The sequence below is a fragment of the Brachycentrus maculatus genome, unplaced genomic scaffold (assembly GCF_059751285.1).
Source record: "Brachycentrus maculatus isolate JH-2025_06_01 unplaced genomic scaffold, ASM5975128v1 h1tg000420l, whole genome shotgun sequence".
Classification (NCBI taxonomy): domain Eukaryota; kingdom Metazoa; phylum Arthropoda; class Insecta; order Trichoptera; family Brachycentridae; genus Brachycentrus; species Brachycentrus maculatus.
The window spans coordinates 867,795-885,261 of NW_028281168.1; the positions used below are offsets into that span (position 1 = coordinate 867,795).

The following is a 17,467-nucleotide window of genomic DNA, read 5'->3' on the forward strand; positions in this document are numbered from 1 at the left end:
TAATATAAAATTTTATATTGTTTTTCATGGGACTCTTAACACTTGACTAACTTAGTGACATACTCCAGACTTTAACTTAGTGTGTTAAGAGTAGAGTCACAGGGATAAGGAAACCTATTCTTGTACACATTTCTATGACTTGACACATACGCGTGAGTTCACAAGCCTACTATGTGGGAGATCCAGTCCACGGTGTGCGCGACGCAGTGGTAGATGCCCGGCTGCAGCATCTATCTTCGTGTATTGGTGTATTGAGAGTCCCTGTAGAGGCCACAGTGACAAGGAAGCCTATTGTATACATTTCTATGACTTGACTTATGGGTGAGTTCACATGTGGGAGATCCAGTCCACGGTGTGCGCCATGCGGTGGTAGATCTTAGTGTGTTGAGAGTCCCAGTAGACAGGGGCCTATTCTTGTATACATATCTATGACTTGACTTGCGGGTGAGTTCACAAGCCGACCATATGCGAGATCTAGTCCTAGTAGAGTCCCTGTGAGAGGCCACACCGACAAGGAATACTATATTCGTGTACATTTCGATAACTCGGCATACGGGTGTATTCACAAGCCGACTATATGCGAGATCCAGTCCACGGTGTGCGTCATGCGGTGGCAGATCTATCTTTGTGTGTCGAGAGTCCCAGTAGACAGGGGGGGTTATTCTTGTATACATATCTAAGACTTGACTTGCGGGTCAGTTCACAAGCCGACTATGTGGGAGATCCAGTCGACGGTGTGCGCCACGCGGTGGTAGATCTATCTTAGTGTCTTGAGAGTCACAGTAGACAGGGGGGCTATTCTTGTATACATATCTATGAGTTGACTTGCGGGTGGGTTCACAAGCCGACTATGTGGGAGATCCAGTCGACGGTGTGCGCGACCCGGTGGTAGATGCCCGGGGCTGCTGGCGGTTGGCGCACGAGTAGCCGGCGGAGACCACGCCCGCCAGGTACCAGCGGCCCGAGCGCTCCAGCATGAGCGGCCCGCCGCTGTCGCCCTGGCAGGAGTCCTTGCCGCCCGCGCGGTACCCGGCGCACAGCATCTCGGGGTAGATCACCACGTTAATGCCTGCAACATTCAAGAGTACAATGTGAGTGATGGAGAAAGGTGATTTATAAAACTTAGAAGTATTTTTACAAAATTCAATATGTGTTTTTGATCTTCTTCCTTCGAACCCTCATCCGCACCCGATGGTGCATAGGGCATTGCATCATATAAAAGCAGTGTTATCTTGATCGTTAACACATGAAGGAAATGTGATATATCTTAATGTCATTTTAGTGAAAAATCACTAATATTTATTTCCTCCCCCCCTGGGAATCGAACCCGGGACCTCCAGCATGGTAGCTAAATACGCCAACCATTACAATACAGAGAGGAATATATTTAGGAGTATATATAAATATACATATATATATATATATATATATATATATATATATATATATATATATATATATATATATATATATATATATATATGTAAATATATATATATATATATATATATATATATATATATATATATATATATATATATATATATATATATATATATATATATATATATATATATATATATATATATATATATATATATATATATATATATATATATATATATATATATATATATATATATATATATATATATATATATATATATATATATATATATATATATATATATATATATATATATATATATATATATATATATATATATATATATATATGTACACCCATGTATATCCATTATTGACAACCACAATACTCGAATTCTTTCAATTTTGAAACGTTGTTCTTGAATCACTAGAACTTCACAATAATGGGTAGAATTGGTGAATGTTTCGCATGAGTAAAGTGATCACTTAAACCAGCCTATGACGATCGTCAGCCCCGTAAATGACCAGAATTCCATATTATTCTTCATCTTTGATGAGATGTAAAAAAAAAATATGAAAATTAACTTCTATAAGAATTGGAGATAATCCACATTTGTGAACAAGTATTTGGACACACTCAAAATGTTGTAAATAAGCAGAGTGTTATATTACCATACCACAAAGTTGACAATGCTTTTAATATACAAAATAGAGTACCTATATATTTTTATAGGGATTTTAAATGACTCGCGAGGCCGAAGTATGATGGCCCAGAAGGCCAGAGGCGATTTTAAAGAAGGCAATGGACTGACCCTGAAAATATATATATACTAAAAGCGTAAAATGTCGACAACAGATAACAGAATTCCATTACGGACTATCAACCATACATATGGTTAAGGAATTTGACATGTCGCTCACTCCTTTCAACAACGTTATACATCAAAAAACTTGATTTTTCAGGAGAACGTTTTTAAAGTTTAAAAATATAACACAATGCATTAAAAATAAATATCAAGCCACTTATTTAACAGATTTATATTATCCACTGACACTTGGTGATGGAATTGCATTTTTAATTTATTATTAGATTAAAACCAATATTTTTAGCTTTTCCACTTTTTTATTTGACCAGCGACCGGGTTTCGTCGTTACCGACATCATCAGACATTACCGACATCATCATTACCGACATCATAGACCAGTCTGATGATGTCGGTAACGACGAAACACTTATTTAACGTTTTACTGTGCAACAGATCTTTTTCGGTAAAACCTGAATGTTTTTTCCATTTGAAAAATATTTAGTTTATTTAAAAAAAATACTTAAACAATACCTTTTCTTCAAAATGCAAAAAAACAACACTTTCTGCCCTGTAGCGGGTAAATATTAAGTTAAAAATGTGCCTTTTTTGCTGGGATATAGCACATTTTCTGGGCATTCTGAAAACACGCAAAACTGAAAGTTGACGATTTTTGATATATGACGTTGTTGAAAGGAGTAAGCGATATGATAAGCCATTTTTTGTTTGCATTCTTGAATGTCTCTGATCTGTTTGAGTCTTTATCCACCTCAGTGGTGCTGTGGTTAGCGCGTTTGGCTCAAATTTTTCTTCTTCTTCTAACCCTTATCCGCACCCGATGGTGCATAGGGCACTGCATCATATAAACGCAGTGTTATCTTCATCGTTAACAGATGAAGGAAAGGTGATAAGCCTTCCGCTTCAGGTACCAGTCCAGGGTAGTATTGAATAAATATTAGAGTAAAAATCACTTTTGTTTATTTGACTCCTCTCCCATGGGAATCGAACCTGGGACTTTTAGAACGTTAGCCGAGCGTGCTGACCATTACACTACAGAGGCAGACAAAATAAATACAGCTGTTTATTTTGTTATATGTTGATATGTCAACATGGATGGAGAAGAATACGGAAGTCTGGGTGTTTACAGGGCTAACCTGTCATAGGCTGGTTTTAGTGGCGCCGTGGCGTAGTTGGGTAGACACTCAGCGACGAAACTGTCGTCGCTGGTTCTATTCCCGCCAATTGCAAAATGAATTCCAGAATGATTTATTTTCAATTGGTCTGGGTGTTTGTCATGTGTTTTTCACATCTACCTTCCCTATCCTTACTATCCTACCTGCAGACAAGCCTCTAAATTTAGAAGCTTTGCGGGTTATTCCTTTAAAAAAGTGATCACGTTATACGCTTGTATTTACCATAATTATGACGTATGAAAAAGGAGAAATCGGAATTAGTACATAGGAATGATTTTGTGTTTTGAGACATTGGATTTTGTATTCTTATGAATGGAAAATACAATGTTTGTATGAAAACATGTTCTGACTTCGAAACAATGTCTCTTTGTGTTGTTTACAAATGTGAATACTCATACTTGCCTACGCTTCTCAAACTGTGAGTTGGTCGAAAGATATTTTTAAAAACTGTTTAATTCATCCCACAAAGACTATATGTAAGAATTAATTACCTTAGTTTGTTTCGATTTAAAATTTTCCTTAAATTAATTATAAAAAAACAGTTCTAAGCTCCTTCTTCTTTTAAACGTATAACTAATATCGCTCACCCCTTTCAACAACGTCATATATCAAAAATCGTTGATTTTCAGTTGTGTATATTTTCGGAATGCCCAGAAAATGTGCTATATCCCAACAAATGCGGGATATTTTTAACTTAATATTTACCCGCTACAGGGCAGAATGTTTTGTTTGATCATTTTGAAGAAAAGGTATTGTTTAAGTATTTTTTTTTAAATAAACTAAATAATTTTCAAATGGAAAAAACATTCAGGTTTTACCTAAAAGATCTGTTGCACAGTAAAAAGTTCAATAAGTGGCTTGATATTTATTTTTAATACATTTGATTACATTTATAAACATTAAAAACGATCTCCTGAAAAATCAAGTTTTTTGATATATGTATGACGTCGCGACGTTGAAAGGAGTGAGCGATATAGTCCTCAAAACTAGTGTTTGCATTAATAAACTCGAAAGTGGTCTTATAGAGTGGTAGATGCTAATTTCATATTTAGTTGTGGATTTTGACATACCAAAAAATCTAAATGGAGAATCCCTGATTTGGATACACTCAAAAACAACTCCTAAATGGGGTAATCCAGATTCGTTAACAAGGATTCGGATGGAGCTTAAGATGTTATGAAATGAGAGGTGGTTTACCATTAGCTCGATGCCATCTCTCGCAAGCCCTGTTGTCGAGTACGGGTACGTCCACCGCTTGAAGAGTCTTGGGGCGCAGCCTCGAGCCAGGGCTCAGGGCCCCCCATCCAGCAGCCCATCCGAACTGCCCCAGGAAGTCGGCCCCCTTCTCAGGCAGACAAATTGGAGCTGGAAAATTATGCAAAATGATGTTGATCATGATCGTAGAGTAGGAAAAACTATGACTGGACATTATCTGCAAAAACCTTTGCACTGTTGTAGGCAATTGATAAGTATCTTCCTCGTTAGACATCTAGAAGAAGACTTAAAAATTGAACAATTAAACATTGGTAATTAAAAAGAATTGAAGAAAATGACGAGTTGACGCATTCCTGGAAGTCTGGCTGTAACCGGCATCAATAGTAAGGTAGAGGAAAGGCAATTGGAGGTGGTATGGGCACATAGGACGCAGAGAACCTGATCATATTGTGAACCAGGCAATCACCATGGATCTTCCTAGAAAGGCATCTAGAGGAAGACCAAAGAATTCGTGGATGCTGCAGATAAGTAACATGACTTAAAGGCTTATCTAAGGTTATGTTGTTAATGATAGAAGGACCTACAACCTGAAGACAAGGAGAGCTGACGAATGTATGAAATTGCCATAAGAAGGCGAAACAATTGTCACAAAATTGATTTTTATGTCTTTTTAAACAATAAAATACAACTTACTACATTTTTAGTGTGTCCAAATACTCACACACTAATAAAGGAGTTTCTGCCACATAAAAAGTTTATTTTCAACTCACCAATAGATGTCTCTAGTGAAGTTCTAGTGATTCAAGAACAATGTGTCAAAATTGGTTCATATATATATATATAACTACCAAGAATTTGAGTAGTGTGGTTGTCAATAATGGGCAGAATTGGTGAATGTTACACGTGTGTAAAGTGATCACTTAAACCAGCCCATGACGGTCGTCAGCCCCGTAAATGCCCAGACTTCCATATTCTTCTTCATCTTTGATGAGATGTCAAAAAAAATGAAAATACAACTTAGTAGACTCAAAAAATCTGTGTTTTATTTTAAATTTAATACAAATAGTTCATTTTGCTTTATGCCGTCAGTCAATTTACTAACGTTTTAAAAATGAAAGAGATGTCAGTCAAAAGGTTCACTTATTTCCATGTAACTGTTTGTGTGATTGTATGGAGAAAGTTATAATTGTTTGTCTAGCAGTCGAGAGAGTGTTGATGCCGGCACAGTCTGTTCATACATACCACACGGGAGGAGGAGGCGTCACACAATGCCACTATATCATATCGCTCACTCCTTTCAAGAACGTCATAAATAAAAAACTTGATTTTTCAGGAGAACGTTTTTAAAGTTTGAAAATATAATAAAATGTATTAAAAATAAATATCTAGCCACTTATTAAACTTTTTACTGTGCAACAGATCTTTTAAGGTAAAACCTGAAGGTTTTTTCTACATTTGAAAAATATTTAGTATATTTAAAAAAAATAATTAAACAATACCTTTTCTTCAAAATGCAAAAACAAGACTTTCTGCCCTGTAGCGGGTAAATATTAAGTTAAAAATATGCCGCTTTTGCTGGGATATAGTACATTTTCTGGGCATTCCGAAAACATGCACAAATAAAAATTGTCGATTTTTGATTTATGACGTTGTTGAAAGTAGTGAGTGATATATGCTTGTATTGTAAACACGTTAGGCCGAATGCAGACGGGATACCGGCCTGTGGTGGAATCGCGACTTTTTAAGTGGCGCCACTGTCAATTTTTTTATTATGTTTTTCTAAACTTATACGCACCCAATGATGCACAGAGCGCTGCATTTATTGCACTGCTTTATTGTACATAGCTCAGATTTGCCTATTATGTAGATATTCTTTCTATTCAAACTTTTTTTTAATAAGCGAAGGCAAAAGGCCGTATAAGAGTAGCCAATAGCCCATTGAAAGTGATCAGATTGAAAATGGTCAGGTTAGGAGTCGTAATAATCGGCGGGTATGTATGAGGTGATGCATGAACGTGGAAGAGGCGAAGAATGTTTGCAAAGACAGAGTGGTCTGTTTTCTCTGCCTACCCCTGCGGAGAAGCGGCGTGATAGTTCATTAGTTTTTAAAGCCCATTGTTCCACAAAGAATGTGCCGTGGCACACTGGTGTACCTCGGTGATAAGTTGGTGTGCCTCGGAAAAAACGTCTAGTTTTGTGAAAATAACACAATTGCTTCAAATTTTGATTGCCTGTTCTCAGTGTTGAACACGTTACCACAATATGGTAAATATGCACTTTTGAAATTTCTTAATTGGGTAGGTGTACCTTGTCCGATTGTGGTCCCGTGGTTAGTGTCGCGGACTCTTAAGTCAGAGTTTCTCGGTTCGAACCCGCTCTACCACAATTTGATACCTATTTCTAATAATGAGAACGCTTTGCGCTTAGGATCACAGAACTAACTAACTAACTAACCATCACGCCGCTTTCCCGCAGGGGTAGGCAGAGAGAGTAGAGCGCCACACCACTCTGTCCTTGCAAACATTCTTCGCCTCTTCCACGTTCATGCATCTCCTCATACATACCCGCCGATTGTTGCGACTCCTAACCTGACCACTTTCAAGTATTTGGCATACCTGATCGTGCCATGTTTTTCTCGGTCTTCCTCTGCTTCTTTTCCCACTAACATTCGCCTCATAAATTTGTTTTACCGTTCTTTCCTCACTCATTCGTTCTACATGTCCAAACCATCTCAACACACCTTTCTTAATTTTATCGATAATGCTTATCTCAGCTTTGCATTCCTTCCCTATTTCACTATTCGCACATCTATCATACATCGTTTTGTCGCACATTCTTCTGAGAAATAGTGTGAAATTAAAATATTTCGTGTAAATAAATAAAATCACAAATATTTCTCTTGTTGAATAAAAATTATTGAAAACAGAATAGAAAAAGAATTAAAAAAAAAACAGATTGATAAAACAGACACGAAAAAGTTTACGGAACATTGCAATAGCCAGTATGTGGTATCAAGGCCGCAGGCTCCCCTCGCAGTCTAGAGACGTTTGCAGTGTGAAAAGGTGTTTAGCATCACAAGTACGTTACAAAATTCATAGAAAATGTTTATCTTTAATGACTCTGAACGACTTGTAATGATCGCGAGCAAATCGCTCAGACGCGACTTCACTCACTATTACCTTAATAACTCTGTACTTAAGTAGAGTGTTTTTAAACGCCCTGTATAGCGATGGATTACCATTTGAAAATATAACAATTATCCCCGTTTTTAGAAAATGAATCAATTTTCGTAAATTTCACGAAATTACACGCTAAAATGTTAGTTTGTTTAATATACCTAAGTCAATGTTATTTTGTTATTATTTTTTGACATCTCATCAAAGATGAAGAATAATATGGAGGTCTGGGCATTTACGGGGCTGACGACCGTCATAGGCTAGTTTAGGTGATCACTTTACACACGTGTAACATTCACCAATTCTACCCATTATTGAAAACCACACTACTAAAATTCTTGGAAGTTCTGTATATATGAACCAATTTAGAAACCTTGTTCTTGAATCACTAGAACTTCACTAGAGACATCTATTGGAGAGATGTAAAGAAGCTTTTTATCAAGCAGAAACTCTTATATAATAATTATATTTCATAATTGTTATTTTTTTTGACATCTCATCAAAGATGAAGAATAATATGGATATCTGAGCATTTACGAGGCTGACGACCGTCATAGGCTAGTTTAAGTGATCCATTTATACACGTGTAACATTCACCAATTCTACCCATTATTGACAACCACACTACTCAAATTCTTGTCAAAAAATAAAATGAAAATAACTCCTGCAATTGGAGATAATCCAGATTTTGTGAACAAGTATTTGGACACACTCTAAATGTTGTAAGTCTTAGTTTGTTTAACAGTTAATATCATAATTGTTGGCAAAAGAAGGATGAGAGTAGACTGGATGCAGTCGGGATGCCATCTCTCAGTGCGGCAAGACCATGTATGGTAGATGTTCCAATGGTGATATAAAGAAAGGGTGTAAGGCTGAGATAAGCATTATCCAGCAAACCAAGAAGGATGAAAGTAGGCTGAATACAGTCGGAACGCCATCTCTTAGTGCGGCAAGACCATGTATGGTAGATGTTCCAATAGTGATATGAGGAAAAAATGCAAGGCTGAGATAAAATGCATTATCCATCAAATTAATAAAAGTGTGTTGGGATGGTTTGGACATGGACCATCGACCATCGACCATCGACCATCGACCATCGATTTATCGACCATCGACCATCGACCACCCTCGATCATCGATCATGATCATCGATTATGATAATCGATCATCGATCATGATCATCGATTATGATAATCGATCATCGATCATCGATCATCGATCATGATCATCGATTATGATCATCGATCATCGATCATGATCATCGATTATGATCATCGATCATGATCATCAATTATGATCATCGATCATCAATCATGATCATCGATTATGATCATCTATCATGATCATCGATTATGATCATCGATCATCGATTATGATCATCGATCATCGATTATGATCATCGATCATGATCATCGATTATGATCATCGATCATGATCATCGATTATGATCATCTTTACTCTTCACTCACCACAAACCACTCAGCACTCACCACTGCAGTTTCTTGGTTAGTTAGCTGGTTAGATAGATAAGGCACTGGCATGTCGGGCCGGCTCACCTATGTGCGGCATGTAGTGCACGCTGCGGTCGAGCGTGAGCACCGCCACGTCGAAGCGGTCCGCCTGCGGCGTGAACTTGAAGTACGGGTGCACGCTGATGCGGCCCACGCCGAACGTGTACGCCGGCAGCGGCTCCACGGCCGAGTTGATGACGTAGTCGCCCAGGGTAACGTGCACCTGGCGCGGCGAGGCGCGCGCCACGCAGTGCCCGGCCGTGACCACGTGCCGCCGCGAGACGAGCGAGCCGCCGCACCTGCGGGCAGACGGGCGGGCGGTCAGCGGGAGGCAGTCCATCTATGTAGATATTATAGATGGACCACCTCGGCTGAACCTCGTTAGGACAGTTATATGCACAGGAGAGAGCGTTCAGCGAGAGGTGGTGTATCTATGTAGATGGACTGGCTTCTGCTGAATCTCGTTAGGACCGTTATATGTACAGGAGGGAGCAGACACGTCGAGAACGTTCAGCGGGAGGCGGTGTATCTATATAGATGAACTGGCCTGGGGTGAATGTCGTTAGTACAGTTATACAGGAGAGAGATAATTATGTACTGAACCAAATTGTCAATCATAAGATATTGCTGACTGCTGAATCAATTAATGAAATTATAATATATTCCTTAAACTTACTGATCATTGGAAGAGATTATTTAACTCTTCTGATCATTGGAAGAGATTACTTAACTGTACTAATCATTAGGAGAGACTTCTTAACCTAACTAATCATTGGAAGATATTGCATAACTGTAGTGATCATTGGAAGAGATTACTTAAACTAACTGATCATTGGAAGATGTAACATATGTACTTAACTGTACTGATTATTGGAAGAGATAACTTTACTATACTGATCGTTGGAAGATATTACTTAACTAGTCTTCTCATTGGAAGATATTACTTAAGTAATCTTCTCATTGGAAGATATTACTTAACTAATCTTCTCATTGGAAGAGATTATTAAATCAAAGTGATCATTAGAACAGATCAATTGGCCAAAATAATTATTGAAAAGATTACTTAACTATACTGATCATTACAAAATATTACTTAACTAAACTTATCATTGGAAAAAAATTCTAATCAAACAGATCAAACAAACAAAGTACTTACCCACTCCTATATATATAAAAATAAAGGTACCTGGGGAAATTAGAAAACGTCATCTTCATTCCTGGTGGTGCTTAGAGCACTATATAACATTTATCAGCTTTATATCGATGCAATTATATAAGGCTTGCTCTTGAGACGACAACAGATGTACATGTCGCTCACTCCTTTCAAGAACGTCATAAATCAAAAAACTTGATTTTTCAAGAGATCGTTTTTGATGTTTAAGAATATAATGAAATGTATTAAAAATAAATATCAAGCCACTTACTGAACTTTTTACTGTGCAACAGATCTTTTTAGGTAAAACCTCGAGGTTTGTTTTCCATTTGAAAAATATTAAGTATATCTAAAATAATAATGAAAAAATACCATTTATTCAAAATGTAAAAACAACACTTTCTGCCCTGTAGCGGGTAAATATTAAGTTAAAAATATGCCTCTTTTGCTGGGATATAGTTCATTTCAAAGGAGTGAGCGATATGTATATATATGTATATATATATATATATATATATATATATATATATATATATATATATATATATATATATATATATATATATATATATATATATATATATATATATATATATAAAACAGTCCAGGATAACACATGTATAAAAATGAAAATGAAAAAATAAAAAATGCTATATATGCGTATTTCTTTGTTTATTTGCCTGGGAATCGAACTTGGTATCTTCTATATGCAAGACAAGCAAGTATCCCATTACACTTTTATGAACATATTATACATACATATATACAAACATTAAAAAACTAACTAACTGATGGTTGCGTCACGCCGTTCTCTGCAAGGGTAGGCAGAGAGAAACCTCACACCATTCTATCTTTGCAAAATACCTTCGCCTCTTCCACGTTCATGCATCTCCTCATACATGTCCGCCGATTATGCCGACTTCTGACCTGATAACCACTATCAAGTTTTTGAAATACTTTTTCAAGTTTTTCTTCTCTCTTCCTTTGCTTCTACTTCCAACTATGTCTCATCAATTTGTTTTACTTTCTTCAATCATTCGTTCCACGTGTCCAAACCATATCAACACACCTTTCTTAATTTTAACGATAATGCTCATCTCAGCCTTGCATTGTTTCTTTATTTCACCATTCGAACATCTATCATACATCGTTTGACGCAAATTCGCTTGAGGGATCGCATTTCAACTGCACTCAGTCTACTTTCATCCTTCTTTTGCCAACTCCATGCTTCACTTCCCATACATTAGAGTTGGTACAGGGACCATACACTAGAGTTGGTAGAGTTGGTGTTGGGAATTGCCAGTCTAGCTTTCGCTGTATTTGATTTGATTTAACTGATTTCACTGTACCATTCACTCTGTTCCCAGCATTCACTCTCCTTTCCATCCCTAGAAAACATACCTCTCAAATGTAGGAAATCATCTACCTGTTCCAAAATTTCCCCATTCACTACTTTTTTACACCCAGATCTACAGGGTGGCTCAAAATTATCACCCTATCGGATGATGTTATAATTTTTGTTGATTATATTTGACATTTGTGAAATAGGCAGCTGCAGTATACAAACAAATTGATAAAACGGGCACAAATGTGTATCGCAGCCACTTGACGGATATCATCGTTTCCACTTTACAGAAAAAAAAATCACTTAAAATCGTTATTTTCATTTATAAAAAAAAGTTTTTTGAAAACCAAGTTGGCTAATTAATTTTGCGGCACTTTGAATTTGTTTGTATACTGCAGCTGTCTAGTTTACAAATATCGAATATAAGTGACGTAGAATGCCATTTGCTAAATTGTATTACCTTCCGATAGGGTGATTAGTTTTGCGCCACCCTGTATATTCATCTCTTTCAAAAACCACGACTGGAATTTTACAAAATTTTATTTGTTTTTTTTTTACAATATTTTTTCCAATATTAGATATTCGTTAATGAAAATATACAATATGTGCAACACCAAGGCGTAGCGTGTTGGATAGAAGAGATACTACTTCTACTCAGTTCTACTAAAAGCTCTATAAAAACACAATGGAAATAAGAGTAGACCGTGATACAAAAATTGCAAAACTTCACAAAATTAAAAGAGCGAAGTTCTACTGATTTTCTACCATTTTATATACAAAAAAAACTAGTAGAAACGAGAGTAGAAGATTTAAAATTGAAAGATGTGTCAGAAGCCAAATGCGGTGTTTTCGGAGGATAATAAAAAAAAACACTAGAAATAATCAGAGTAAAATGAATAATGACCCATAAAGATGAGATGTTCTACTAGATTTTACTTAAAACGTGTGAGAAAATACTTACATATATATTTAATTTAATTCATAAGAAAAATAAATAACTCATTAATTTTAAAATATATCTAAAAAAACATAGAAAGTCATTTTACTTTGAGCTATTTTCATATCAAAAATATATTTATAAAACCATTTCAAATGACTTTTAAACACTACAAAATAAGAGTCTACTCTTATTGGAACAAAAATATTTAAATGAAACTGAAATATAATGTACAGAATAAAAAAGAAGAGTATTCTACTCAATTTCTAGATTTTCCTACACCTCAATTTGCGTTTGAATAGAAATTGTTTTCAAGAACCAGAAAATTTGTAGAAGTAGGAAAGATTTGCTAGTCTACTAGAATTTGTGAGCTTTCTTCTACTGTTCTATTACCTCTCTATCCAACACTGCCGCCATCCAATTAGCTCGAATAGTGACATTAGAGTGTTGCACCTGAAATTGCAGGAGTAGAACGATAAACAAACCTTAAAATTTTGCGGGTATGACAGGCTTATACAAAAATGTGGTAGTCTACCCCTCTAGATTTTTTTAAGGCAAATAAAAATCATTTAATTTTTTAAAATTTTTTAAAGTTGAATCAATAATAAATTATTGTTAAAATTTTATGCTAAACATTAAATTAAAACAATTTTGTGAATTCCTCGAATATAAAGCCAGCACAATATTTGAACGTCATTAGAAGTACTGTATCATATAACATAATAACCTATAATGTATATTTATATGTTTTTATGTACCTACCATAAGTTATTTAAAATAGAATAATTATGTTACTAATAACACAATATGCGACGAGCATAATTTTTCAAACCCTTACCCGTTCCCAATGGTGCATAGGGCACTGCCTCGCATTAACGCATTGTTATCTTGATCGTCACTCTCTACATGATGACAATGTGATCACCCCTGCGCTTCAGGGATCAGTCCAGGGTAGTATTAAATAAATATTAAGTAAGTGTAAAATCACTTTTATTTATTTTCAAACCCCCTGGGAATCGAACCCGGGACCCCCAGCACGGTATCTAAACATTCTAACCATAACGCCACGGGGGCGGACAATTAGTAAAATTATCCTGTACAAATATTTGAATGCTCTTTACCAAGAGCGGTTCTGCTGTATCACGTTATTTATAACGTTATGTCTCTATTATATGAATATTTTCTAATGTATTCAGATAACTGAATTATAACATAGTATCTATGTTATTTGGAACACTATGTCCTTTTAGTATAAAATGCAGAATAAATATTTGAACGAAAAATATTTGAAGATTTCTTTCCCGAGAGCGAATTCTACTGTATCACGTTATTTATAACGTTATATCTCTATTATATGAATATGTTGTAATGTATTATATATCAAGTTATTTCTAACATGTTATCTTTGTTACTTGAAACACTCTATCCCTCAAGTATGAAATCCAGCACAGATATTGTATCATGTGAGTTCTACTGTATCACGTTATTTATAACGTTATATCTATGTTGTAATGTATTATGTATCAAGTTATTTATAACATTTTATCTATGTTACTTGGAACACTATATCCTTTTAGTATAAAATGCAGTATAAATATTTGAACGTTCTTTCCCAAGAGCGAGTTCTACTGTATCACGTTATTTATAACGTTATATCTCTATCATATGAATATGTTCTAATGTATTAAGTTATTTATAACATGTTACCTATGTTATTTGGAACACTATATTCTTTTAGTATAAAATGCAGCATAAATATCTGAACGTTCTTTCCCAAGAGCGAGTTCTACTGTATCACGTTATTTATAACGTTATATCTCTATAATATGAATACGTTCTAATGTATTAAGTTATTTAAAACATGTTATCTATGTTATTTGGAACACTATATCCTTTTATTATAAAATGCAGCATAAATATCTGAACGTTCTTTCCCAAGAGCGAGTTCTACTGTATCACGTTATTTATAACGTTATATCTCTATTATATGAATATTTTCTAATGTATTCAGATAACTGAATTATAACATAGTATCTTTGTTAGATATTTGAAACTCTATATCCTTTAAGTATAAAATGCAGCATAAATATCTGAACGTTCTTTCCCAAGAGCGAGTTCTACTGTATTACGTTATTTAAAACGTTATACCTCTATTCTTTGAATATGTTCTAATGTATTAAGTTATTTATAACATGTTATCTATATAACACTCCCCCAAGTATGAAATCCAGCACAAATATTTGAACGTGTCTTATAGTTTTGGGTGTTATTTTGCAAACCTTGAGGATCCTATTCTGATATATGCTTGCCAAGGAAAGGATCCGAAGCCTGCGTCATCTCCTCCCACTATGCGCCTCTGAGCCGCCTGCTTGGCGACGGAAATCCCGCACCCTATGCACAACAAAAACAAACTATTAGAAAACATACTATTAGACTAAAACAAACTTTTAAACAAAAACATGCTTTTAGACAAAAACATACTTTATGCAAAAACATGCTATTAGACAAAAAATAAACTTTCAGACAAAAACTAACTTATAGACAAAAAACATGCTTTTAGAAAAAAACAACAAAGTATAATACAATAAAGAAAAAATATTAGACATAACAATAATAATAAAACCCTTATCCGCACCCCAATGGTGCATAGGGCACTGCGTCATATAAACGCAGTGTTATCTTGATCGTTTACACATGAAGGACAGGTGATCATCCCTCCGCTTCAGGTACCAGTCCAGGGTAATATTGAATAAATATTACAGTGAAAAAATCACTAATATTTATTTGACCCCCCTGGGCATCGAACCCGGGACCTCCAGAACGGTAGCCGAGCGTGCTGACCATTACACCACGGAGGCGGACTATTTCACAAAACAAACTTTAAGGTAAAACAGCTTATAACAAACTATTCAACAAATAACAAAGTTTTAGACAAAAACAAATAATAAGACACAACCAACCTTATAGACAAAAACAAAGTATGTGACATAAACTAATTATAATACAATAATTATTAATAAATAACTGTTTAACAACAACAACAAAAATAGACAATACCAAACTATTGAACAAAAACAAAATATTTGACAATTTTATTTTACAAAAACAAATTAAGAAAAATTATTAGACAAAATCGAACTATCAGACAAAAATAAACTGTACACTTTGTTAGGTTTTTTGGTAATGATATTTCGATCTTAACAATATATATATATATATATATATATATATATATATATATATATATATATATATATATATATATATATATATATATATATATTATATATATGTATATATATATATATATATATATATATATATATATATATATATATATATATATATATATATATATATATATATATATATATATATATAATATATACATGTATATATAAATATATATTTATATACTCGTAAACATATGTGGTGGTCCTCACCAAAAAGACACATTTCCAATATTTCACAAAAAAATAATTTAAAGACAAATCTATTCTGTTTACCGTGTCTTATCGAAATCTTAACAAAACGTGACCAATCCTGTGTCAAACCAATTATGAAATCTTTAAATCGCACCAAAACGTAACATTTCATTTTTTTCTTCACCTCTTCCACTATCACGCATCTCCTCATACAGATACCCACCAATCATTCCGACTAAATATCAAACAAATATTCAATTTTCATGTTTTAAGTGATATACCTTCTTTTTTTGAGTGGGAATGAGAAGAAACACGGTTTCCTGCTGCTTCTAACCCGTGCTGCCTTCTGAGCAAGTACTTGTACTGGTCCACAAAGTCATCACACTTCACATCACTCATAATTTCCAAACTTATCACTAACAATAATAGTAATTTCGTCTTCATTTTGTTTGGAAAATTCCAGCACTTGGTATTTTATTCGACAAATGGCGTCAATGTACACATCGAGGTTATTAATGATTTCACTTAAAAATCTAGAGAGAATAGAGCGCCGCTTCAATCTGTCTTAGTAAACGATCTTCGCCTCTTCCACATGCATCTCCATATATATATATATATATATATATATATATATATATATATATATATATATATATATATATATATATATATATATATACATATATATATATATATATATATATATACATATACAGTATCTACTCAATGAATTAGGGCCACGCAGAATTTCGCGCAATTTCTCAATTCAAACAGGAATAACTCAGAGAAAACCTTGAATAAAACAACATTGAATTTTATTTACACATGAACACTTTATTACGCTTAAATTTTGCATATATTTTCATGTAAATATAGTTAGTATTTAGTATTTCCACCTTTGGCAGAAATAACTGCCTCAATTCTTTTTGGCATAGTTAAAATGCACTGTTTTATCATGTTTTTTATTTCTTCGTCTTCTAACCAAATTTTTTGAATATTTTTTTTAGACAGTCTACTGTCGGATTTGGAAATGAGTATAACTTATTTTTTAACATGCTCCATACGTTTTCTATAGGATTAAGGTCCGGAGAATTTCCAGGCCAGGGGAGCAAAGGCAGATTTTTGTTAGACAAAAATTTTATTATTGATTTAGCCCGGTGGCAAGGTGCCCCATCCTGCATGAAGGTGTATGGACCTTCTGTTAGGTCGAGTGTATGGTAGAAGGGCAATAAAATTCGTTCGAGGACCTGCTTATAGGAATTTTGGTTCATTGTTCCTTCCACGAAAAACAACGGCCCAGGTAAATTGTTAATAATACATGAC

At 34.7% G+C, this 17,467-nt stretch overlaps 1 pseudogene across 1 annotated transcript; it reads right to left on the minus strand.

Moving 5' to 3' along the window:
* Positions 1–704: 704 nt before the first annotated feature.
* Positions 705–16,601, minus strand: LOC148302730 (trypsin-1-like; annotated as a pseudogene). Its single transcript, XR_015838600.1, has 5 exons — positions 16,426–16,601; positions 14,999–15,110; positions 9,330–9,583; positions 4,580–4,747; positions 705–1,069 (listed from the first exon to the last, which is right to left on the minus strand). The product of XR_015838600.1 is annotated as a trypsin-1-like (transcript).
* Positions 16,602–17,467: the final 866 nt, after the last annotated feature.